The sequence below is a fragment of the Pan troglodytes genome, chromosome 12 (assembly GCF_028858775.2).
Source record: "Pan troglodytes isolate AG18354 chromosome 12, NHGRI_mPanTro3-v2.0_pri, whole genome shotgun sequence".
Taxonomy (NCBI): Eukaryota; Metazoa; Chordata; class Mammalia; order Primates; family Hominidae; genus Pan; species Pan troglodytes.
Genome location: NC_072410.2, coordinates 67,560,411 through 67,587,032, shown reverse-complemented (window position 1 = coordinate 67,587,032; position 26,622 = coordinate 67,560,411). Strand labels below are relative to the sequence as shown.

The 26,622-nt window shown below is 40.3% G+C and overlaps 1 long non-coding RNA gene across 1 annotated transcript in view; it reads left to right on the top strand.

The window, feature by feature from the left end:
* LOC107973467 (uncharacterized) overlaps positions 1–25,432 on the top strand; it is a 36,163-nt gene extending 10,731 nt beyond the window's left edge. The window contains exons 2-3 of the long non-coding RNA XR_001715777.3: positions 20,531–20,660; positions 25,207–25,432. This is a non-coding gene — a long non-coding RNA (uncharacterized LOC107973467). The remainder of the gene's footprint in view (positions 1–20,530; positions 20,661–25,206) is intronic.
* Positions 25,433–26,622: the final 1,190 nt, after the last annotated feature.

Below are 26,622 nucleotides of genomic sequence, written 5' to 3'. Positions count from 1 at the left end.
ATTCTTCTACAGAAGAATGTCCCAACTTCTCAACTTGTTTGATTGCTTCGTCAGGGTACCAGTTAGCTTGTTTCTCTTCCCCTTGTGATTTCTGTAAAGCTGAAATTATGTTATGACAAATTGATACAGAAGAGGGGCAGGGAAGTGCCGGGAGGAGAAAGGTGGGTCCCTGGCGAGGGCTCCACCCCCGGTCCTGTGCCCATAGACCTAGGTGACAACAGGCACTCCTGCCTTGGCGCCCAAATGTTGCATTTCCCAAGACCCCCCTGGCCTGCCACGCCCCCATCCTGTGCCTATAAAAACCCGAGACCCTAGCAAGGCAAACACACAAAAACGGCTGGACGTTGAGAGAAGCACATTGGCGGAGGAACACACAAGCGGTTGGATTTCGAGAGGACATCAAGAGCACGTCAAGAGCACACGGACAGGCACTGGCACGCCGGCAGGTCATTGACCGGCAGAACAGAGTTTGGCCAGGGCTGTCAGAGAAGAGTCGGGCCGCCAAGCAGCCCGACTTCCAGGGGAAAACCATCTCCCTTCTGGCTCCTCCATCTGCTGAGAGCTACTTCCACTCAATAAAACCTTGCACTCATTCTCCAAACCCACATGTGATCCAATTCTTCCAGTACACCAAGGCAGGAACCCCGAGATACAGAAAGCCCTCTGTCCTTGCAATAAGGCAGGGGTCTAATTGAGCTGACTAACACAAGCCGCCTACAGATGGCTAAACTAAAAGAGCACCCGTAACACGCCCACTGGGGCTTCAGTTGTAAACATTCACCCCTAGACACTGCCGTGGGGTCAGAGCCCCACAGCCTGCGCGTCTGTGTGCTCCCCTAGAGGTTTGAGCAGCGGGGCACTGAAGAAGGGAGCCACACTCCTATCGCATGCCCTGAGAGGGGGACAAGGGAATCTTTCCCATTTCAAAATTAAGGCCCAATTAGACTCAAATTTGAACATTTTTGGCAAGATTGTGTCGCAAGTAGTACTGTGTACTTCAAATCACATCACTTCAGGAGACACAGAATATCTGACCCCTGGATTGAGGTGATGACAGCCTGACTTTTTCACTGTAAAGCTTTGTTCTTTCATGGACAGAAGTAATCTGTGCAGAGGTTTTGTTTTGCTTTGTTTGGCACCTTATGAATGTCCTTTATCATTAGCCATCTACCTGGTCATTTTAACATCAATTGAAAATCCTTGCCTGATTCAATAATTTCACTAAGGAAGCCTCAATTTTTAACAGTGTGTATAAAATCTCACTTACTTTGAATAAAAACTGTATTTGCCTTCCTGACTCCAGCTGTATGGAATACAAGCATGACGGCTGGAACTGGGGCAACCATTTTGGACTGTGAGGTGGAAGCCATATGCTTAATTTGGTGGAATAGCTAGAGGGAAGAAGCCTAGGTCTCTTATGACCATGGAGCTACCATACTAACCTTGATCTACCTGCCTGTAAACTTCGTTTATATGAGAGAAAAATGAACTATCATTTTCAGCCACTGTATATTTTCCAGCAGTTGAACCAATTCCTGACACAGCAAAGAAGATAATAAAACAAGCATATAATTATAATTTTGGTAAATTATATTTAAAAAAATAGAAGATGGGAATAGAAGATAGTGGGCTTCTTAGGTGAGGCGGGAAAGCCTTCGCAAGGAGGTTACATTTAAGTGGAGAGTAGAATGCTGAGAAGCAGTAAATTGTGTGAGGTGGTAGGGAGTTTCCTAAACAGAGGAGACTGCGTGTGGGAAGTGGTAAAGTAGAAAGGGCTTGCTTGGCATGTTCACAGAATTAAAAGGAGGCCATGTAGCTGGAACTTAATGACACCAGATGGTGGGGGAGAGGCTAGCAGATGCAATGTCATTTAGGACTAGCAGGCCATAGTAATGAGTTGACTTTTTTTTTCAAGCATAATGGTAAGAGTTGTAAGCAGGAGAATAACACTGAATTATGTTTTAGTTATTCTGGGCCCGACACAGTGGCTCACACCTGTAATGCCTGCACTCTGCGAGGCCAAGGTGGGTGGATCACCTGAGGTCAGCAGTTCCCGACCAGCCTGGACAACATGGTAAAACCCCATCTCCACTGAAAATACAAAAATCAGCCGGGCGTGGTGGTGGGCGCCTGTAGTCCCAGCTACTCAGGAAGTTGAGGCAGGAGAATTGCTTGAACCTGGGAGGCAGAGGTTACAGTGAGCGGAGACTGGGCACTGTACTCCAGCCTGGGCAACAGGGGGAGACAGTCTCAAAAAAAAAAAAGTTATTCTGACTGTTCTGTGGTGAACAGAGGGCAACAAAACTGAAAGCAGGCCAAGCGCAGTGGCTCACACCTGTCCTCTCAGCACTTTGGGCGACCAAGGTGGGAAGATTACTTGAGGCCAGGATTTCAAGACAAACCTGGGCAACAAAGTGAGACCCTCTCTCCTCAAAAAAATATAAAAATTAGCCAGGTGTAGTGGTGTGTACCTGTAGTCCCAGTGCCTCAGGAGGCTGAGGCAGGAGGATTCCTTGAACTCAGGAGTGGCACCATGATGGCTGTACTCCAGACTGGGCAATAGAGCAAGACCATGTCTTAAAAAAAAAAAAGAAAGAAAAGAAAAAAGAAAACACGTAACAGAAATTTATTTTCAAAAGAAACATCTAGAGTCATCCCAGACCAACTACAGCACTTTGGCAACAATTATTCATATTTAAAATGATAACACAAAATTCTTTTTTTTTTTTTTTTTTTGAGACGGAGTTTCACTCTGTTGCCCAGGCTGGAGTGCAGTGGTACTTGATCTCGGCTCACTGCAACCTCCGCCTCCCAGGTTCAAGCAGTTCTCCTGCCTCAGCCTCCCAAGTAGCTGGGATTACAGGTGCCTGCCACCACACCCAGCTAATTTTTGTATTTTTAGCAGAGATGGGGTTTCACCATGTTGGTGAGGTTGGTCTCAAACTCCTGACCTCAGGTGATCCATCAGCCTTGGCCTCCCAAAGTGCTGGGATTACAGGTGTGAGCCAATGCGCCAGGCCTACACAAACATTCTTAAATCATTAAAGAATATGTTGGATTTCTATACAAAAATACCGAGACTGTGAAAGTACAATAACTTACTTAAAAATGTTCATGAGTGAGAAATAGAGTTTTCTGGTTAATCTTTAGTTAACAAGGAGTCAAATTAATTATAATGTAAAATTCCAGTTAATTGAGACTTTGTTAAATTATGTGATTAACTAAACATATGAATTTTTCCCTAGCATAACTTTCCTTTTTAAGGAATCACTTATATGAAGTGATAGGGTATCAAATTAGATTAATAATATAAATTAATAGCTTTAATTTTCCATTTAGAATGCATGTGTTATATTATATGGGTTTGTAAACATTGTACCCCAAATAAGCCAGTAAGCATATGCTGGAAAGAATGCAAGCGAAATTACAGAGATAAGTTGAGTGTGTTACTGGTTGATATCCGTAGCCTGAAAAAGCCATCGGTTCTACTCTCATAGGATGTCTTCTTTATTCAGCATTCTACAGAAGTTTTTTCATATCAGAATCCACTGGCATGCCAATATCCAGCTTACATAAATAGCATTTTACTAGAGCATTTGCTTTTATTTATACCACATTTTCTTTACATTTCTATAACTAAAAGCTTTCTTAAAATTGCACTCATAATCTCTGTGTTTTATCCCATCTGCCTTCTACTGCTATTTGCTAGTGTGATGAATGTGTTATACTACCTCTATGAAGGGCTGCCTTTATAGGCATATTAACACATTTAAACCAAAATGAGATCAAGTAAGGACATACCTAAGAAAATTAATGGATATCCACCAAAAGACATGTAAAAGTGCTCATGGCAGCTTTATTTATAATATCTAAAACTTATAAGATAAAAAACCAAATTTTCATCAAGAGTAGAATGGATTAATTCATGTAAGGGAATACTATAAAAATGGTTTGCAATAAAAAGAGCAAACCACTACACACGCTAATATAACTCAACCCTAGAGAACCCACGTTGAACAAAAGAAACAAGGTACACACATACACACACACGCAAACCATGCAGTATGATTCCATTTATATGAAGTTTAAAAACATGCAAAACTGCTTCTGGATGGCTAGATAATAAAAAAAAAACATGCAAAACTAATCTATGGTGATAAAAATTAGAACAATGGTTACTGGGTTAGGGAAGTATTATTGACTGAGACAGGGCTTGATAGGGCCTTGTGGGATGCTGGAACTACTCCATACTTGATTTGGGTGGTGGTTACACAGTTATACACACTCATGTAGAAGGTAATGTGCATAAACATGTATATACGCATGTGGAAAATAAACTTTAAGATTAGTTCATTTTACTATGTGGATGTCATGCTTCAATAATTTCTTTTAAATTCAATAGTAAATTATGGTACATTCTCCAATAGACTAATAGAAATTTTTAAAAAGAATAGAACTACATGAATTGGAAGGAATGATATCCCAAAATATCAAGTGAAAAAAGCAATTGGCAAAGTAGTTTGTTAGTATGAACCCATTTGTGTGTGTGTGTGTGTGTGTTTGTGTGTGTGTGTGTGTGTGTGTGTATGTTTTAATAGCTACATGTTTGATTGTATACGCATGGGCAGTTCCTGGAAGGACACACAGGAAATTGTTCTGATAGTAGGTTACCTCAGACAACTGGGATGTGGGACTGAGGGCTGGGGTTTGTACATAAACTCTTATTTTTCAGTTTATTCTTTTTAATGCTCTCTTTATATAAATTTAGCCTAATTTGGCTGGGCGTGTTGGCTCACACCTGTAATCCCAGCACTTTGGGAGGCCTAGGCAGGCGAATCACTTGAGGTCAGGAGTTTGAGACCAGCCTGGCCAACATGGTGAAACCCTGTCTCTACTAAAAATACAAAAATTATCCGGGCGTGGTGGCAGGCACCTGTAATCCCAGCTACTCAGGAGGCTGAAGCAGGAGAATCACTTGAACCCGGGAAGCGGAGGTTGCAGTGAGCCAAGATCGTGCCACTGCACTCCAGCCTGGGTAACAGCAAGACTCCATCTCAAAAATAAATAAATAAATAAATAAATAAAGCCTACTTTACAAGGCCTTATTAATCTTTTCTGCGTTTGTAAAATTGTATTATGTTGCGCCATATGAAATTGTCATTTTTATAAGTCAAAAATGTGAGAATATTGGCCATTTCATATAGTTCAATGTCATACAATGAACAGAAGTAGGTATATGAAAACACTCATTTAGACATTACTCATTCAGAATTTGAAATAATTTGCATGTTCAACATAAAGAACATAACCCAAACCCAATAAGATTATCTATGTATATTTGAGTTTAATGTTTGTTACCCAAAAGTACAGTAATTTAATAAACCCTTTAAAATTGTTTATAATGTACACTGTTCATATACTAAATTATTTCTAATAGTTTCTGAACCTATAAATTAGTATTACAAAAATATAATGAAATTGGAAATTGGAAAATCTAGGGTTAATGTCCAGCTCTGTCACTGGCTCTCTGATGTAAAATAAGCTGCTTGATGATTGCTCTGAATCTCAATTTTCTTCAGTATAAGATAAAGAATATGATACCTGACCTGCAGGATTGCTCAAAGGATTAACTTGTTGATGCATGTAAAAACACTTTGGAAAGTACAAAGCACCATCCAAATGTAGTCATTAATGTTTTTAAACAAGGAAAGGGAATAGCACATGTTTGCTTTGAAGGGATCAACTTTGCAGTAACCATATTGCAATTTTTTTTTTTTTTTTTTTTTAAGATAGAGTCTTGTTCTGTTACCCAGACTGGAGTGCAGTTGCACGATCTCAGCTCACTACAACCTCCACCTCCCGGGTTCAAGTGATTCTTGTGCCTCAGCCTCCCGAGTAGCTGGGATTACAGGCATATGCCACCACACCGAGCTAATTTTTTTGTATTTTTAGTAGAGATGGGGTTTCACCATGTTGGTCAGGCTGGTCTTGAACTCCTGACCTCAAGTGATTAGCCTGTCTCGGCCTCCCAAAGTGCTGGGATTACAGGCGTGAGCCCCACACCTGGCCCCATATTGTGATTTATATTCTTCTAGATCAATAATTCTCAGACTTTTCATCTCGAGATCCCTTTACACTTTTCCATGCTGTGGATTTTAGCTATTAATATTTACTGTACTATAAGTTAAAATAGATTTTAAATATTTATTTTAAAATAACATTAATAAACGCACTGCATGTTAATGTAAATCACATTTTTATGAGAAATAGCTATTGCTGAAACAATAAATAATTAGTAAGAAAAGAAGTATTATTTTACATTTTTGCAAATTTCCTTGAAGTCTAGCTTCATATAAGACAGTTGGATTCTCATATCTACTTCTGCATTCAATCTGTTGAAATCTGTTGTTTTGGTTGAAGTATATGAAGAAAATTTGGCCTTAAGCAGATACGTGGTTGGAAATGAGAAGAATATTTTAATGATTTTTTAAGATGATTGTGGATATTACTATTTGGTACCATATCAAAACTCAATAAGTAGTAGTTTCTTAAAGGTGATTTGCAGTGTGGAATCTGAAAGTATATCGATGAACATTTCCTACCCTGCTACATTAAAATCCACTGGTCTGTCTTGCACTCTGAATGGATCTTTCACCCATGCATCATCTAGTAACATCATATTGAAAATATCAGTACATAGACTTATTGATATCTTCCAAAGCTTGACACATTTCCTTAGATGATATTTTAAAATCATATTAATCATATCATCATTTCTTGCATCAGAAAAGTCTTTTAGTACTAGGAAACTGTCATACTCACAGTGGTGAATACAGGTCTTCCAAAATTCAAAATTTTAGTTGAAAACCCAAATTTTATCTTTAATAAACTACTGTCAGTTTTTCTTTCCTCAAAATGACAGGTTTACATCATATGTTTTTGATTAAAGTTCTGCTGAATACCCAAGTTTGAATAACCACAGTTTGTCTGCCAGTCGCTCTTTCAAGTGAAAAATGGTGCTCTACAAAAAAAAAAAGGGAGGGGTGGTGGGGGCTAGTTTGGCTTGCAGCTCAAATAATTGCATAAATGATTTGCTCAAGACAATCACTTTTGTACTTCAGTATATAGCAACAATGCTTTCTGTGTACTTTCCATTTTATCACACAGAATGTTAAAAAATGGGCACTCAAGGGTCAAGATTTAATTAATACTTTTTACTACTTTGACAAGGACCTTCTTCAGTGAAACCGGCTTTTCTTTTTACTGTGAGTGCATGGAGGTGAAGAACACAAAGACAATTAGTGTACTTTAAAGCCACTGCCTTGATTTGTGCCAAGGCACCCAAAGTTCGCATCACCATTGCTTCTGCATCATCAGTGCAAAATTAGAGAGAAGTGGCACAAGGGGTGGGGAGAGGGCAAATAACATCTTAATATTATTATAAAAAGAGTTTGGACCTTGCAGACTTTCTGAAGAAATCTCAGGAGGAGCACCCAGGGGTCTGTGAACCACACTTTGAGAATTGCTGATCTAGATAATGACTAACACATTTTACCTAGCTCAGAAAAAAACCTAATTAGACTGGTTTAGTCCAGTCGTCTTCAAGAAATCAATTGCTTAGAGTATGAAAGTTCTAACCTTTATCAGTGAGATAAAAATAATGCTTCTCATCCATGTCAGCATTCTTCTGGAAAATAAAATCCAAAATTACCTGGTCCTCTGTAACCGCCCCCCTCAAAAAAATCAGAAAGCCCCTCTAATACTCTAAGTGTTCCTCTTAGTAAATTCAACTCTGCCGTTGTCTAAAAACAAACTGAAAATATCTGCATGGCCAGAGACTACTATCCACAGGGTTTATTGCTATTACACAAATAAGAGTTACAACTTGTAGGTGAGTATGGAGTATAATTGTTCACCCTCCTTTCAGAAGTAGAGTTAACTTCTAGGAAAATTCACCTGTGAGTTTTCTCTAAGGCACTAAGGGAAGGCCTCTGCCTCCTCCACCCAAGCATTCTTCTAAAATTAATAATAGAAGCTGGCAGATAAGCCGTCTCCCAGAGAGGCCCAACCGACATTCCTGGGGGCACCTGCAGGGCCTGCACCTCCACCCATCACCCAATGTCCACGAAGTTCAGTGTTTTCTCTAAGAGAGCAAGAAAAAGAGACCACAGTGGAACTGAACCATGTCAATTTGATGTCAAAGAGGAAAAAGAGAGAAACACAGGTACATGAATTAAGCCAAATGCTGGCTGGAGAAGTAGGGATGATGACAACTGGGGAAAGGATTGAGAGAAGGGATGAAGAATTAAGAGAAAGCACCAAACGTGGGGTAAAAGATGGCACATTATTGAACTCCCTTTTAAAATGTTTTGCCCAGTGGTTTCGATGGCAGAGACTAATCATAGGGCAAACTGAGAACATGCCAAGCACCATTAACCAAGGCAAAGAGACAGTCTAAAGCAGGGGTTCCTCAACCTCAGAACAATTAAAACTATGAGCTGGATAGTCTTTGTTATGGGGGCTGTCTTGTGCATTCTAGGATGTTTAGCGGGATCACCAGCTGCTATTCACTAGATGCCAGTAATACTCCAGTAATACACCCTTCCCTAAATCCTCCCCACCCCCCTAAACAAAAGGCCAGGCACAGTGGCTCGCACCTGTAATTCCAGCACTTTGGGAAGCTAAGGCAGAAGGATCCCGTGAGCTCAGGAGTTCAACATAGCGAGATCTTGTCTCTACTAAAAATGTTAAAATATTAACCAGGCATGGTGGCTCACACTTGTAGTCCCAGCTACTCAGCAGGCTGAGGCCAGAGGATCACTTGGGCCCAAGAAATCAAGGCTGTAGTGAGCTATGATCATGCCATTGCACTCCAGCCTGGGTGACTGAGCAAGACTCTGTCTCAAAAAAAAAAAAAAAGAAAGAAAGAAAGAAAGAAAGAAAAAGAAAATACTCCCTCCCATTTGCAACAACCAAAAATGCCTTTGGGAAGAGGGATGAGATTAGGGGTGGGGAGCAAAATTGACTTTGGTTAAAAATCACTGGTCTATTATTATCTCAGCATATAAAATTCTCCACTCCTATCAAGGACAAACAGCTGTTTTGATTTTTTTTGTTGTTGTTGTTGTTGTTTTGTTTTTCGTTTTTTTTGACAGAGTCTCTCTCTCTTGCCCAGGCTGGAGTACAGTGGTGCGATCTCGGCTCACTGCAAGCTCTGTCTCCCGGGTTCACGCCATTCTCCTGCCTCAGCCTCCCGAGTAGCTGGGACTACAGGTGCCCACCACCACACCTGGCTAATTTTTTTGTATTTTTATTAGAGATGGGGTTTCACTGTGTTAGCCAGGATGGTCTCAATCTCCTGACCTCGTGATCTGCCCACCTCGGCCTCCCAAAGTGCTGGGATTACAGGTGTGAGCCACCTCGCCCTGCCTTTTTTTTCTTCTTCTTTTTTTTTAATGGAACTTTGAAACTCCAAGCCCAGTCTAAGTTCCTGGAAATAGTTTCAAATTATGCTTAGCTTCTACAATAATAATTTACTGGCCACCAGGGGTTCTCTTGCTTGTGATCTACAAGACAAAATGTCTGGCACAGTCAGTCATCCTGGGTCCTATTACTACCTTGCAATTAACTCTTTGCGTCTCAGTTTCATCATTTCTCAAATGGGAGCAATGGTACCTTCCCTACCTTCTGTACGGGTGATTATAAGGAAACAACGAAAGGAGATGGAAAAGTGCTTTGAAAGTTAAAAGAAAATGTAACCAGACATAACTAAGTCATTACGGTCTTTTCAGAAACTGGAAACACATTAACAAACAACCCTGTGTGTTTGATGCCCTTTTCTACTTCTAACTACATAGAATTTGTGTTGCTGGTATAGGAGAGGCACCATTTGCCATCAAAAAAAAAAAAAAAAAAAAAAGCCAGTCATTTACTTCTGCTAATGCAGAGAATATTTGTGATCTGATTCTATGAAAAATGCTGCAGGCGATCACTGACTTCAGACTGTCAATTTATAGATTACCCCTTTTTAGCAAACCATAGCCCATACCCTTCACTGATGTCCCCAGCACTGCCGCAGTGCCTGTGGTTGTCAAAAAACCACAAACAAAACCCCTGAATCTTTTTAGAGATTCTATGGATTTATTAGTGAAGGGAGGGAAAAAGTTGTAAAGATCATAAACAGTTTAGGAGAGAGCAGTTCAAATTACTTTGTAAAGTAAAGATGTTATAATGACTGGGTTAGCTTGAGAATTTTGGAACCCCAAAAAGATTCCAAGAGAGAGAAGAGGAGAAAGTAAAGTTAGAAGATTGCTAAAATCAACTTCATTTATTTGAAAATTTTCCAGAGTACAAGAAAGTCAAAATGTTCATCATCTTCCTCCTCCGCTTCCTGCAATAAGCAGCTCCCACCACTATCCCAAATCATTAAGATGTCCTTCCATGGTATGGGTGTGCCACAATTGGTGTAAACAGTCCCTTATTGATGTGGATTGTTTTTAGTTTTTTTTCTTTTCAAAAAAACATATGTAAAACTGGAGTAAACAGAGTCAAAGAAAAGCATTATTTGTATTTATATTTTCTTTTCTTTTCTTTTCTTTTTGAGGCAGAGCCTCGCTCTGTCTCCCAGGCTGGAGTGCAGTGGCGCGATCTCTGCTCACTGCAAGCTCCACCTCCCGTGTTCACGCCATTCTCCTGCCTCAGCCTCCCGAGTAGCTGGGACTACAGGCGCCCACCACCATGCCCAGCTAATTTTTTGTATTTTTAGTAGAGATGGGGTTTCACTGCGTTAGCCAGGATGGCCTCGATCTCCTGACCTCGTGATCCGCCTGCCTCAGCCTCCCAAAGTGCTGGGATTACAGGCGTGAGCCACCGCACCCGGCCCAGTATTTATATTCTCTTAGGATACATTCTTGGTTGTGAAGCTTCTGGATCGAGGGGCATACACATTTTTTAAGTTCTCACTTTTGATAATAATTTTTTGAGCAATTTCTTCTCTTTAATTATCACAGTACCATCTTGCTGTTCTAGATATAACTGTACCACTTAGCACTTGAGCACGTGCCTAATGATATTCGATATGCATTCTAATTTTGAAATTCCCCAAAGGAATGTTTACATGATCTTCAAATTTGAAAAATCTCTAACTATAAGGATCACAACTATTACTGTTTTCTGCCATCTTTTACAGGATTACCATTTGTGCTTTATACTTCTTTATTAAATATGCCATGTTTATTTCAAATAATCAAAAGAGAAACTGTTAAAGTGTTTTTTCTGCAACTCTATCCCCTGAAAATGAGCTTCTTCAGTTGCTCGGCTCAGTTGCTCATTCTTTCATCTTATTCAATCACCCCTTCTAGCTTCCATCCCTCAATATAATTATTTATGTCTGCAATTTTATTAGGCAATTCTGTTAAGAGGCCAGACTGGGTTTTACATGTTTTTAAATAAATTATAAAGAAAAGTTTTACTGTACCTACTATACAACAGCAAAGAAAGACAATTCTAACTAGCCATGTGTCTCACAGAAACCACTTTCAAAAGTGTATTGCTATGCATAAACTTGTGACCTTTTTCTTGCCTGCTGGGGATAACCTTTAGCTCAATCTCTATTTATTTCTCTCCGTAAATACCAAACAACCAAGAGCGTTAATTTTATCATCCAATGTGCATCTCATTATATTTTATTATTTGCAATAGTGTCTACAAATAGCTTTATAGAAGACATAAATATGCAGTAGCATAGCATTTAGTTGTTACTATTAGAAGAAACGGTAGCAGTAATTCAATTTTTATGTGTTATCCTTGGAGCTAAGAGTAGGAGGAGAACAGAGAATTTGGCAGCAAGTTGGTATACTTAAGGAAATGCCTAACAACCAACCCCAGTATCTTTGGGAAGCAATTCTGGGAATTACAACAAAAATGCTAATATATGACATTTGTATGAAGATACACTACTATGTCAATGTGCAAATTTCCAGGGACTCATTAGGAGCCACTTTAAAATACAATTTTCAGAATTCTCATTTATCTTCAGACTGCTCATATCAATGGCTTTCTGGGGACATTTGCTGATTCTATGCACTGAAAATTTCAATCTAACAGCTTGATTCACAGATGTTGAAACTGAAAAGAACTTTAGAGATAAAGCACAGTTTTCTTCACTTAAAGGCAAAGAGACACATAAACTTATCCAGACCACTCATTGGTTGGTGGCAGTGCCAGGACCTGAGCTCAGTTTCTGACATGAGCTCTGGTATACCACCCACAGCACCACCCTCCCTCAGGACCACCTGCCCCAGTTTCGTTGCAAGGTGGCATTCACTGTGAGGTTAAGCCAGAGTCACAGCATATTCCCCAAACAGCTCACTTGCCCAACCTCAGCAATGAAATCAGATGGCAAGTAAGTAAACATAACGCACTCTTGTCATAAATTTCAGGTGTTCTGTCTCAGACACCCATGTTTGAAGGTGATGTGCTTTAGTAACCCATTTGTTTTACAGGATTCTATGGAAGTTGGTAGTGACTCTGAAGCTAGGTCAGAGATGAATATCATAAAGTAAGAAAACACTGGCCATGCACAGTGGCTCACACCTGTAATCTCAGTGCTTTGGGAAACTGAGGTGGGAGGATCGCTTGAGGCCTGGAGTTTGAGGCCAGCCTCAGCAACATAGCAAGACCCCTGTCTCTACAAAAAATGTTAAAATTAGCCAGGTGTGGGGGCACACTCCTGTAGTCCTAGCTACTTAGGAAACTGAGGCAGGAGGACTGCTTGAGCCCAGGAGGTTGAGGCTTCAATGAGCTATGATCACACCATTGCACTCCAGCCTGGGCAACTGAGCAAGACCCTGTCTCCCTGCTGCCCTCACCAAAAAAAAAAAAAAAAAAAAGAAAATATGGAGAAAGAGGGAATCCTCCCTAAATCATTCTATGAAGACAGTATCACCCTAATATCAAAATGAAGAAAGGATATAACAAAGAAAGAAAACTGCAGACCAATATCCCTGATGAACATAGATGCAAAAATCCTCAACAAAATACTAGCTTACCAAATCAAATGACATATCAAGAAGATAATCCACCATGATCAAATGGGTTTCATAACAGGAATAAAGGGATGGTTTAACATCTGTAAGTCAATAAATGTGATACACCACATAAACAGACTTAAAAACAAAAATCACATGATTATCTCAAGAGATGCAGAAAAAGCATTTGACAAATCCAGCATCCCTTCATGATTAAAACCCTTAGCAAAACTGGCATATAAGAGACATACCTTAAGGTAGTAAAAGCCATCTATGACAAACCCACAGCCAACATTATACCAACTGGGGAAAAGTTGAAGGTATTGCCCCTGATAACTGGAACAAGACAAGGATGCCCTCTTTCACCACTTGTGTTCAACATAGTACTAGAAGTCCTAGCCAGAGCAATCAGAAAAGAGAAAGAAATAAAAGGCATCCAAATTGGTAATGAGGAAGTCAAACTGTCACTGTTTTGCTGATGACATGGTCGTATACCTAGAAAACCCTGAAGACATCCAACAATCTCCTAGAACTGGTAAATGAATTCAGCAAAGTTTCAGGATACAAAATTAACATACACAAATCACTAGCTCTGCTATACACCAACAGCGACCAAGCTGAGAATCAAATCAAGAACTCAACCCCTTTTACAATCGTTGCCAAAAACAAAACACAACAAAACCTTAGGAATATGCTTAACCTAAGTGAAAGGAGGTGAAAGGCCATTACGAGGAAAACTACAAAACACTGCTGAAATAAATCATAGGTGACACAAACAAATGGAAACACATCCCATGCTTATGGATGAGTAGAATCAATATTGTGAAAATGACCATACTGCCAAAAGCAATCTACAAACTAAATGCAATACCTATCAAAATACCACCGTCATTCTTCACAGAACTAGAAGAAACAATCCTAAAATTCATATGGAACCAAAAAAGAGCTCATATAGCCAAATCAAGATTAAGCAAAAAGAACAAATCTGGAGGCATTACATTACTTGACTTCAAACTATTTTACAAGGCCATAGTCACCAAAACAGCATAGTACTGGTATAAAAATAGGCACATAGACCAATGGAACAGAATGGAGAACCCATAAATAAAGCCAAATATTTATAGTCAACTGATCTCTGACAAAGCAAACAAAAACATAAAATGAGGAAGACACCGTATTCAACAAATGATGCTGGGATAATTGGCAAGCCGCATGTAAAAGAATGAAACTGGATTCTCATATCTCACCCTATACAAAACTCAAGATGGATTACAGACTTAAATCTAAGACCTGAAACCACAAAAATTCTAGAACAAACTTTGGAGAAACCCTTCTAGACACTGGTTTAGTCAAAGACTTCATGACCAAGAACCCAAAAGCAAATGCAACAAAAAGATAAATAGATGGGACTTAATTAAATTAAAAAAGCTCCTGCACAGCAAAAGAAATAATCAGCAGAGTAAACAGACAACCCATGGAGTGGGAGGAAAATATTCATAATCTATACATCCGACAAATGACTAATACCCAGAATCTACAAGGAACACAAACAAATCAGCAAGAACAAAACAAACAATCCCATCAAAAAGTGGGCTAAGGACATGAATAAGCAATTCTCAAAAGAAGATATACAAATGGCCAACAAACATGGAAAAATGCTCAACATCACTACTTGATATGGTTTGGCTGTGTCCCCACCCAAATTTCTTTTGTTCTTTTTTTTTTTTTTTTTTTTTTTTTGAGATGGAATCTCACTCTGTTGCCCAGGCTGGAGTGCAATGGCACAATCTTGGCTCACTGCAACCTCCGCTTCCCAGGTTCTAGTGATTTTCCTGCCTCAGCCTGCTGAGTAGCTGGAACTATAGGCATGCATAACCACGCTGAGCTAATTTTTGTATTTTTAGTACAGACGCGGTTTCGCCATGTTGGCCAGGCTGATCTCAAACTCCTGACCTCAGATGATCTGCCTGCCTCCCAAAGTGCTGGGATTACAGGCGAGAGCCACTGTGCCTGGTCCCGCCCAAATTTCATCTTGAATTGTAGTTCCCATAATCCCCGCGTGTCTTGGGAGGGACCCAGTGGGAGATAAGTGAATCATGGGGGTGGTTACCCCCATGCTGTTCTCATGATAGTGAGTTCTCACAAGATCTGATGGTTTTAAAAGGGGCTTTTCTCCCTTTGCTTGGTACTTCTCTCTCCTGCAACCTTGTGGAAAAGGACATGTTTGCCTCCCCTTCCACCATGATGGAAAGTTTCCTGAGGTCTTCCTAGCCATGCAGAACTGTGAGTCAATTAAACTTCCTTCCTTTATAAATTGCCCAGTCTCAGGCAGTTCTTTTTTTTTTTTTGAGACGGAGTGTGTCGCTCTGTCGTCCAGGTTGCAGTGCAGTGGCGCGATCTCGGCTCACTTTAAGCTCCGCCTCCTGGGTTCATGCCGTTCTCCTGCCTCAGCCTCCCGAGTAGCTGGGACTACAGGCACCCACCATCATGCCCTGCTAATTTTTTTGTATTTTTAATAGAGACGGGGTTTCACCGTGTTAGCCAGGATGGTCTCGATCTCCTGACCTCGTGATCCTCCTGCCTCAGCCTCCCAAAGTGCTGGGATTACAGGCGTGAGCCACCGCACCCCACCTAGGGCAGTTCTTTATAGCAGCATGAGAACGGACTAATATACTACTTATCAGGAAAATGCAAATCAAAACCATCAGGAAAATGCAAATCAAAACCACAATGCAATACCACCTCACTCCTGCAAGAATGGCCATAATCAAAAAATCAAAAAATAATAGATGTTAGTGTGGATGTGGTGAAAAGGAAACACTTTTACATTGTTGGTGGGAATGTAAACTAGTACAACCACTATGGAAAACAGTGTGGAGATTCCTTAAAGAACTAAAAGTAGATCTACCATTTGTTCCAGCAATCCCACTCCTGGGTATCTACCCAGAGGAAAAGAAGTCATTATACGAAAAAGATACCTGCATACACGTTTATAGCAGCACAATTCGCAACTGCAAAAAAATGGAACCAGCCCAAATGCCCATCAATCAACAAGTGGATAAAGAAAATGTTTTATATATACACACACACACACACACACACACACACACACACACACCATAGAATACTACTCAGCCATAAAAAGGAATGAAATAATGGCATTTGCAGGAGCCTGGACAGAATTAGAGACTGTTATTCTAAGTGAAGTAACTCACTTCACTTAGAATGGAAAACCAGACATTGTATGTTCTCACTCACAAGTGGGAGCTAAGCTGTGAGGATGCAAAGGCATAAGAATGATACGATGGACGTTTGGGGACTTTGGGGACTCAGGGGATTCAGGGGAAAGGGTGGGAGGGGGATGAGGGATAAAAGACTATGCATTGAGTACAGTGTATGGTGCTCAGGTGATGGGTGCACCAAAATCTCACAAACCACCACTAAAGAGCTTGTTCATGTAACCAAACACAACCTTTTCCCAAAAAACCTATTGAAATAAAAAAAAAATTTAAAAGAAAGAAATAATGGTTTTTAACAGTTTTATCATATTATTTTTATTTTTTAAAATTTATTATTTTTTGAGGCTTGCGCTGCTTCCCAGGCTGGAATACAGTGGTGCAATCATGGCTCACTGCAGCCTCAACCTCCTGGGCTCAAGTGATCCTCCCACCTCAGCCTCTGGAGTAGCTAGTTCTACAGACATGTGCCAACATGCCCAGCCTAGTCTTGCCATATTATTTTTAAACTGAATAGTATAGATTTAGAAATGATATTCCAGTTCTTCTTCTACATTATAGAGAAGAAAAAAGAGTAACAAAAAGTAAATAACTTCCTATGGCTAAATACTTTTTTACCTCATAGGAGACTTTAGCCTGTCTTCCTTTCTTCCTTCCTTCAAAAATTATTGAAAACCTGCTAGTAATACTTGCAAGATACTATCCTGTGAGTTGTGAGCGTACAAAATGACTCAAAAATTAACTCTACTTTCAAAGGATTTACTGACAAGTAGGGACAATGTTTGTAAACACAGAGTAAATGTGTTAAGTGCTTTAAAAGCGGGGAGAAATTGCTTCTGATTGGGATCATGGAAAGATGGAGAATGTGAAATTTGAGGTTACTAAGAGAGAGGTAGATTTTGAATATGTGGGTGTTTGTGGAGGGAGTATTTAAAAGAAAGGATGATCACAGAAGTAGAAAAACTCAGGGCAAATACTGGGAAAAAAAGGTTCGATTCATCTGACCATCCTTGGGAATAAGGAGAGGAAATGGGAAATGGAAAATAGAGTAAGACAAACGGGAGCCAGTAGACCTGTTAAGAGGCCATGTATTAGGACAGTCCAGAGAAGGGGCCAGGAAGGCCTGCATTAAGCTGGTGTCTTGCAAGTGGCTGTAGTGAACATAGAGGAGGTTGTGGTCACAGAGGTTTGGTGGTGGAATCTAGGATTTGGCAACTGATTGATCTATAAGGCAAAGACAAGGGAAGGGCCAAACAGGTTGCCAAAGCTTCAAATATCAGTCCCTGGGGAGATGATGGGGGAAATCAAACCAATCTCAGTCTTTATGAAAGCAAAAAGTTATACCAGTGCTAGTGAAAGTTCATTGTGCCTGGGTGGTTAACTCATCGTGAAGGAACAAGTGTTATTTCTTCTACTTATTGGAAGGACAGACTGGGCTTTGTTAGGAAGGAGAGTTTCTTTTGTTTTGTTTTGTTTTAAAGTCTGACCACTGAATCTGTCAAGTAACTTAGAAGAGTAAAGGGCCTCAGGATAGAAACAGGGAGAGCAAGGAAAGCACACGTCAGGTAAAGTGGCAGAAGACGATGAGCTTCAGCTTACGGTCAGCAAGAATACTGGTGCTTTTCCCACATCTTCTGATCTTTCAATAAAAACTGAAAATCTTCACTTTTTAATGAAACCTCCATCTTTTAATGTTGTCAGTTCAGAGTGTTAAAAGGTACTATACTCATAGGACAAAATGTGTCTGCTGTCAGATCTGATCAGAGACCAGCAATTTTCTGACTCCAGGTATCAGATCATGGGGCAACAGTTCTGGACTCTCCTACAGAGGGATGATGCCTAGGAATAAAGAGACCAACAGCCCTGTCTGAATACTGCTGTAATGCATAAACTCTGGAACTAGTACAGCATACTATAGTGGTTAAGAGCACAGACTCCCAAACCAGACTGCCTGGGTCCAAATCCTGGTTCCTTACTAGCCAGGCAGTCTAGTGCAAACTACTCTCTGTACCATAGTGTCCTTAATTTAAAAATGAATGTAATAATACTATGACCTATCTGGTGCAGATATGTAAACATTTGCTAGCATTGTCTGTGATGAATCTCTTATTTTGGGGGGGCAGGGGACAGGGTCCTCCCAGGCTAGAGTGTAGTGGCATGATCACAGTTAACTACAGCCTTGACCTCCCAGGCTCAAGTGATCCTCCCACCTCAGCTTCCCTAGTAGCTGAGACTACAGGTACACACCACCATACCTGGCTAACTTTTTGTATTTTTTTTTGTAGATGGGGTCTCGCCATGTCGCCCACGCTGGTCTTGAACTCCTGGGCTCAAGCGATCCTCCTGCCCCAGCCTTCCAAAGTACTGGGATTACAGGTGTGAACCAATGTGCCCGGCCATATTTTTGATGAATCTCAAGAGAAACGGAAGGGGCTCTGCAAAATGACTGATTAGATTTCTAATTATCCGGGGTAGGTGGCTGTCTTGAGCAAAATTTAATTTGATATAAAAAAATGAAATATGACATTCCTTGTATTTGCGTATCACAGAGCAAATTTATACGTTACCTTGATTCTGTTGTCATATTTCATCTTCATCATATTTCTCTCCATATCCTGTGTCAGACATAATTTTTATACCCTTCTTTAATGGCTTAGTATCATATTCCTCAGTGTTACTCATATCCAGAATAGTCCTGTTATTTTCGATGACAACTCTCTATTGAAAGAAAAGGGTAGCAAAAATTAAGTATACTGAAACCGTCTTTCTAAGAAAAGTTTTTAAATCTTATTTTACAATATTCTCCCTTTCCTAACTGGGCATGTGACCCTTCTGTCTTTTATAAATAGCCAATAAAGTGTTTTTGCACATTTATACATACATAATACATATCCACAAACTGTCCCATAGACAGGATCTCTTTACTCAAGCTTAATTAAATTGATTTGAAAGAACTAATTTTACACTATGTAAAGAATGCACAATCTTTATCTTTTGAAAAACTTTTGGTCTTAAAAAGGAAAAAAATTCTTTTGGAAGGAAATGACATTATACTTTTTAAAAAATATTCAGAGCTCTCAAAAGGTACACTGTATTCACTCTTTCTTTTTCCCTCTTTCCTTCCTTTCTTTCTTTCATTCTTTCGTTCTTTCATTCTTTCTTATTTTGAAACAGGAGCTCACTCTGTCACCCAGGCTGGAGCGCAGTGGCATGATCACAGCTCACTGCAGCCTCAACCTCCTGGGCCAAGTGATCCTCCTGCCTCAGCCTCTGAAGTAGCTGGGACCACAGGTGCTCGCCACCATGCCCTGCTAATTTGTTTTTTATTTTTTGTAGAGACAGGGTCTCACTATGTTGTCCAGCCTCGGCTTGAACTCCTGGGCTCAAGTGATCCTCCTTCCTCAGACTCCCTAAGTGCTGGGATTACAGGTATGAGCCACCACACCCAGCCTTCACTCTCTTTTAAGCTACTACACACCAGAAAATTAATTCAAAACTTACTCTGTCTAATTTAAATGGCATATATGCAGAACAGCATTATTCATACCTAAATATATATATGCGATTATGAATACTAAACATTTGTGATTATTGCACTAATTGCAAACTCAGAGAATTTATTTATTTCATCCCATTGATTAAAAAAAGAGATATCCAGCCACGCATGGTGGCTCAGACCTGTAATCCCAGCATTTTGGAGGCCAAGGCAGGAAGATTGCTTGAGCCCAGGAGTTCAAGACCAGCCTGGGTAATATAATGAGACCTCATCTCTCAAAAATTTTTTTAAATTACCTGAGGATGGTAGTGCATGCCTGTGATCCCAGCTACTCAGGAGGCTGAGGCTGGAGAATCACTTGAGCCTGGCAGATGCAGGTTGCATTGAGTTAAGATCATACCACTGCACTCCAGCCTCAGCAACAGAGCCAGACCGTGTCTCAAAAAAAAAAAAAAAAAAAACAAATGAGTGAGAGAGAGAGAGATCTATCCCCTGCCTTTTTGCTAATCAAGATTGCTAATTCATTTTTATCAAATATGATGAAAAAGAGGCCTTACATACTTAACTTCTGCTTTTTTCCCTCATGCTGCCTTTAAATATAACAGCCATTTGATTCTTTCAGGTAGATGGGTACTTTACTTGGTAGAAGGCCTAAGCTGAATTTCAATCCTTGACATAGTCAAGAAGCATAAATGTGCAATAATCTGTATAAAGACAGTATCTTTAATTTCTTTACAGAGATTATTTCTAACTGGCTATACCACTTCCAGGTATGGAACAGGCTGACAGAGCTGGATCCAAAGGGCTCAGAATGGAGCAACCAAGGTGTATTCACCTGATGCTTTGGTCTCCCTAAGCTCTTCCATAGAAACGATCATATATCACCTCGGCGATTGTTTTGTAAGTACTCAGAAATTATATCACAACAAAAATGCTATTGTACATTCATATATCTCTCAAAAGCCAGAGACTTGAGAACAGCCAAATCAGGAGCAGCCACCACAAACCAAACCACCACACTCCCAACATGCTCCTGAAACAGGCGATCCCCAGCAAGCCCAGCCTCGGCGACTGGCCCAATTTCAACCACCCCTGGCCAGGTAGAGACCAATCTATAACACTTTTCCAAAGCCTTATCTGTCTATAAGCCTTGGCTCAGTGATTCCACTTAAGAAAATAATCCTAAATTTCTGCAAAGCTCAAGAAAGCAAATATGTATTATGCTAAGTTCTATGCATCATAAACCATGGTAGGTGTTGGAAACAATAAAATTATTGCTTGCCCTTATGAACTTTATAAAGTGAACTGGAAATTTTATACTTCTCATTTACTGAATGCCTCCTATGTACCAGGTGCTCTACTAGGCATTTTATATGTGTTATCTCACTTAATCGTTACAGCCTATAAAATATAAGTAGTATCACCCATATCTCACATTAAAGCGGTTGAGTAATTTGTCCCAAGTCATACAGCTGAGAAGTAGCATTTCTCTGAGACCGCGCCACTGCACTCCAGCTTGGGCAACAGAACGAGACTCCGTCTCAAAAAAAAAAGAAGTAGCATTTCTGAGATTCAAACTCAGGTCTAAAGCTTTTCAAATTTCGTGTTTTACCCACCAAGCTGCATTATATATTTTAAATAACAGTAACAACATCAACAACCATCTAATGTAAACAATAGAGGAATGAGTACATAAGTTAATATCAATAGGTTGGATACGCAGCCATTAAAAGTGATATCTATGACAGTTTGTCACAACACAGAAAATTGCTTGCTTATAAATATAACAATAAAAACAGGATGTGGGGCTGGGTGTGGTGGCTCATGCCTGTAATCCCTGCACTTTGGAAGGCCCAGGTGGGAGGAACACTTGAGACCAGAAGTTTGAGACCAGCCTGGCCAACGTGGCAAAACCCCATCTCTACTAAAAATACAAAAATTAGCCAGGCATGGTGGTATGCACCTGTGGTCCCAGGTACTTGGGCAGCTGAGGCACGAGGATTGCTTGAGCCTGGGAGGCAGAGGTTGCAGTGAGCCAAGATTGCGCCACTGCACTTCCGGCCTGGACAACAAAGCGAGACTCCGTCTCAAAGAAAAAAAAAAAAACAACCAGGATGTGAATTCATATACTATGATTTAAACTATGATTAAAACACATACACACACACGTACTAGAATAAAAAGCACATTTAAAAAAATAGGTAAACCTTCTGCACTTTCACTTAAATAATACAAAATTAAGGGAAACTATAAGGGGAAAAATTGTGTTTTCACATACAATTCAGACAAAACAGTTGACCCAAGCCTATTTAAAATGGGGACTAGATCCTCTTTCCCCTAACAGTTACTTTAAAAATTTCCTCTCATCATCCTATCTTCTATGTGAAATAAGAAGAAGCATATATTTGGTCTGAGCCCAGTTCCTGGCACACAGCTCCTAAAACCCTTGTAATTTCCTGAGCATCTCAATTGCTAGGTGCATTCTTTGTTCTAATGTTTGGTCTTTGACCCTGGTTCCTGAAACAGAGCTTAATTCCTTGGAGTTACCTGGGTTAGAGGAGCACCTTTTGTTCTAATGAGGTGACTCTTCGTGGGTTTCTGGAAGGGGGGTGGTCACCAGAAAGACCAACCCATGATTAAAAGTTTGGAACTTTCAGCCCTACTCTGCAACCTCCAGGAAGGAAAGAGGGACTGCAGTTGAGTTAATTGTTGATCATGTCTACATGATTAAGCCTCCATAAAAATCCCCAAACTACGGGGTTCAGAGAGCTTCTGGGTTGCTGAAATCATGGAAGGTGGCATCCCCTAAGAGGCCATAGAAGCTCACAACCCCTTCCCCGTACATTGCCTTATGCATCTTTTTCATCTGGCTGTTCCTGAGTTGCATCCCCCCCGCCTTTTTTTTTTTTTTTAAATAGAGGTGGGGACTCACTATGTTGCCTAGGCTGGCCTTGATCTCCTGGGCTCATGTGATCCTCCAGCCTGAGTCTCTGAAATTGCTGGGATTACAGGTGTGAGCCACCATGCCTGGCCATGAATTGCATCCTGTTATAATAACAGGTAAACAAAAGTAAAGAGTTCTCTGAGTTCTGTGAGCCATTCTAGCAAATGATTGAACCCTTGGAGGGTCATGGGAACCTCTGATTTGTAACCAAGTCAGACAAAAGGTGTGGGTAATCTGGGAACCTACTATTTGCACTTGGCATCTGATGTTTGGGGTAGTCTCATGGGATTGAGCCCTTAACCTGTGGCGTCTGTGCTGACTAGAGTAAGTGTCAGAACTGAATTAAATTGTAGGATACCCAGTCAATGTCTGTCAAGAAGTGGAGAATTGCTTAATGTGGCCAAAACTCACACATTTTGGTGACCAGAAACATCTGTGTTGTTGCTGTTTTGAGACAGGGTCTTGCTCTGTCACTCAGGCTGGAGTGCAATGGCGCAATCACGGCTCACTGCAGCCTGAACCTCCTGGGCTCAAGTGATCCCCCCTGACACTCAGCCAACCAACTAACTGGGACTAAAGGCACACATCACCATGTCCAGCTAATTTTTAAAGAAAATATTGTAGAGACTAGATCTTACTATGTTGCCTAGGCTGGTCTTTTACTCCTGGGTTCAAACGATCCTCCTGCCTTGACCTCCCAAGGTGCTAGGATTAAGGCATGAGCCACTGCACCTAGCTCTTTGTTGCTTTGAGAGTATAAACAGTAGGAGAAGACATTTTAGTTTTTTCCTATTGCACACTGTATTAATTAGGGTTCTCCAGAGAAATAGAACTGTGTGTGTGTGCGTAGACATAACAGGAGATATATACACACACATCCTATTGGTTCTGTTTCTCTGGAGAACCCAAACACAGTGTGTAATAGGTGTGTGTGGGGGTGTGTGTGTATATATACATATACACCCACACACACACACATAGAAGGAGAGAGAGGTAGATAAATCTGTTCCAAGGAACTGGCAATTGTGGGAGCTAGCAAGTCCAAAATCTGCAGGGCAGCCTGGAGACCTGGAGAGGAGTGGGTGTTGCAGTCTTCAGTTCGATGGCAGTCTAGAGGCAGAATCTCTTTCTCCTCAGAGGATCTCAGTCTCTTAAGACCCTCAACTGATTGTGTGACGCCCACCCTCATAATAAAGGGGAATCTGTTTTATCAAAGCTGACAACTTAGATGCTAATCTCATCTTAAAAATACCTCACAACAACATCTGGACATGTTTGCCCAAATAACTGGGCACCATAGCCTAACAAATTCAAACATAAAAATGAATCATATTATAATCCTTCCCCAATCTACATAGAAAAAAATGAATGAGTATTTCAGATCCTGAAACACAGGCTCTTTCCATCCTTTGATAAACATTATTGAAGGCCTGGCCCCTTTCTAACGTTAGGCCCATTATGAGACATAAATATAATCTCGCTGCACATTTGTTGGATCATAACAAATCAAATCTGTAGCCCCTTAATGTTTACAAAATATGTTCATAAATACATCTTGTGTAATCTTCACAAATCATTATTGCAGTCCTCATTTGACCAAAAATAAGGCGAGAGAGAATACTCTGACACATCAAAGATTGTAGCGTCAATAGGTGATAGAGCCAACAAGAGTCAGATCTTCTGACATTTCTTCATCAGATAGAGCCCTTTCTTCATCACATGGACACTGTGAACAGAAGTAACACAGGTCCTCAAGGATAGCAGCTATTTTATTATTTCCCAATTAATCTACATTGAAAAGACACAAAGATCAAGATGCCTAGCTTATTCCCCTGACTGGGAATATAAAGTTGTATAACAAGTTTAGGAATTGATCACCGTCTACAAGTAGTGTTTAGTTTTGTGTTTAACTTTTATTAAAGTATAGCATGCTAACTCAGATTATAAGTTTACACCTCAATAAATTTTCACAAAATGAATACCCCTGTGTAACTGTTACCAAGATCAAGAAACAGAATATGACCAGGGCCGGGTGCAGTGGCTCGCACCTGTAATCCCAGAACGTTGGGAGGCCAAGGCAGGAGGATTGTTTGTGCCCAGGAATTCAAGACCACCCTGGGCAACATAGCCTGATCTAATCTCTACAAAAAAAAAAAAACATTTAAAAATTAGCCAAGCATGGTGGTATGCGCCTGTAGTTCCAACTGCTAGGGAGGCTGAGGTGGGAGGATCACTCACGCCCACGATTTCGAGGCTGCAGTGAGCTGTGATCACACCACTGCACTTCAGCCTGGGCAACAGAGGGAGACACTGTCTCTAACCAACATAATAATAATAATTAATAATAATAATAACATCAGTATCTCAGAAGCCCTTTTGGGGCCCCCTCTCAGCCATCATCTTTCCCGCAAAGGTAACCACCATCCAGATATCTTTCACTGTCAACCAATTTTGCCTTTGTTTTCAACTTTAATTTTTTTTTTTTTTTTTTTTTTTTTGTAGACGATTTCTCACTGTGTTTCTCAGAATGGTCTCAAACTCCTGGCCTCAAGCGATCCTTCTGCCTGAGCCTCCCAAAGTGCCGGGATTACAGGCATGAATCACTGCACTCAGCCTGTTTTCAACCTTATATAAATGGAATCCTACTGTATGTGCTTTTTGATATCTGGGCTCCTTTGCTCTATATTATGTCTGTGAGATTAATAAACTTGTTTGTTCAGTTACGTTACTGCTGTGTAGCATTCTTTTGTATCATGTACCACAATTTATTCATCTGGTCATCCAACAATTTGGGTGGTTACGTTTGGGGGTACTGTGAACTATGCTGCTGTGAATATGTACCCAAGTTGTGGACCATCTATGTATGTGTTTCTGTTCAGTATATACCTTGAAGTGTAATTGCTGGGTCATTCATCTGCATGCATTCATTTTTACTGGAAACTGCCAAACAGCTTCCTAAGTGGTTGTGCTAATTTGTACAACCACTAGCAGTTGATGAGATTTCCAGTTGTTCCACTCATTAGCTTTTATCATTGTTGTTTTTAATGTTATACTTTTACAACATATGGATATATTCATACAATGTATAACATTGGTTTGCATGTTTTCAAAACTTCATAGAAATGCTACTATATCATGCTGAAAATATTCTACCACTTGTTTCTGAGATTTATCTGTGTTGGTACATATAGTTCCAATTTATTCTCTTTCACTGCTACACACCATTCTAGTTTTTCAAGGCTGAATCTTGTTGATGGCCACTCAGCTTATTTCCATTTTTTCATGATTATAAATGACACAAAGACTGTTCTTATTCATGTGTCTTTGTACCCATCTGTGAGACTATCTCAAGTGCAACTGCTGAGTCATAGTGTATGTATATCTTCAGCTATACTAGATATTGGCAAAATTGCTTTCCAAAATTGTTGTACCAACTTAACACTGCTATAAGCAGCCTGTGAGGGTGTCCATTGCTCCAGATCCTCACCAGTGATTTGTATGGTTGGATGTTTTTAATGTTTGTTGATTGAATGGGTGTGTAATATCCTAATAACTTTCTTAAATAAGTTTTCCAAAAACTTTATAAATACATACACTTATATTTGCAAAGAGGAAGAGTAGTTCATTCCCCTTCTCTATTCACATAGAGCTGTGGTTCTGGAACCTTAGTGTTCTTTATTTAAGCAGGGCCTGGGGATCTGCCTGACTGCATGCAGATGTCAGAAGACCCTGAGGAATGTTGCCTCAGTGCCTTGTATGCACAGCTAGCGCAGTTATCTCAAGTACTTAGGGGTTATGTTATCTTCTCCCCAGCTAGGACATGGGCTGCTGGATGGCAGAGACAAATTCTATGACAGTTTTGTATCCTTAGGGCCCAGCCCTCAGAGGAAACTCAGTGAGTATTCATGGATGTAGGGA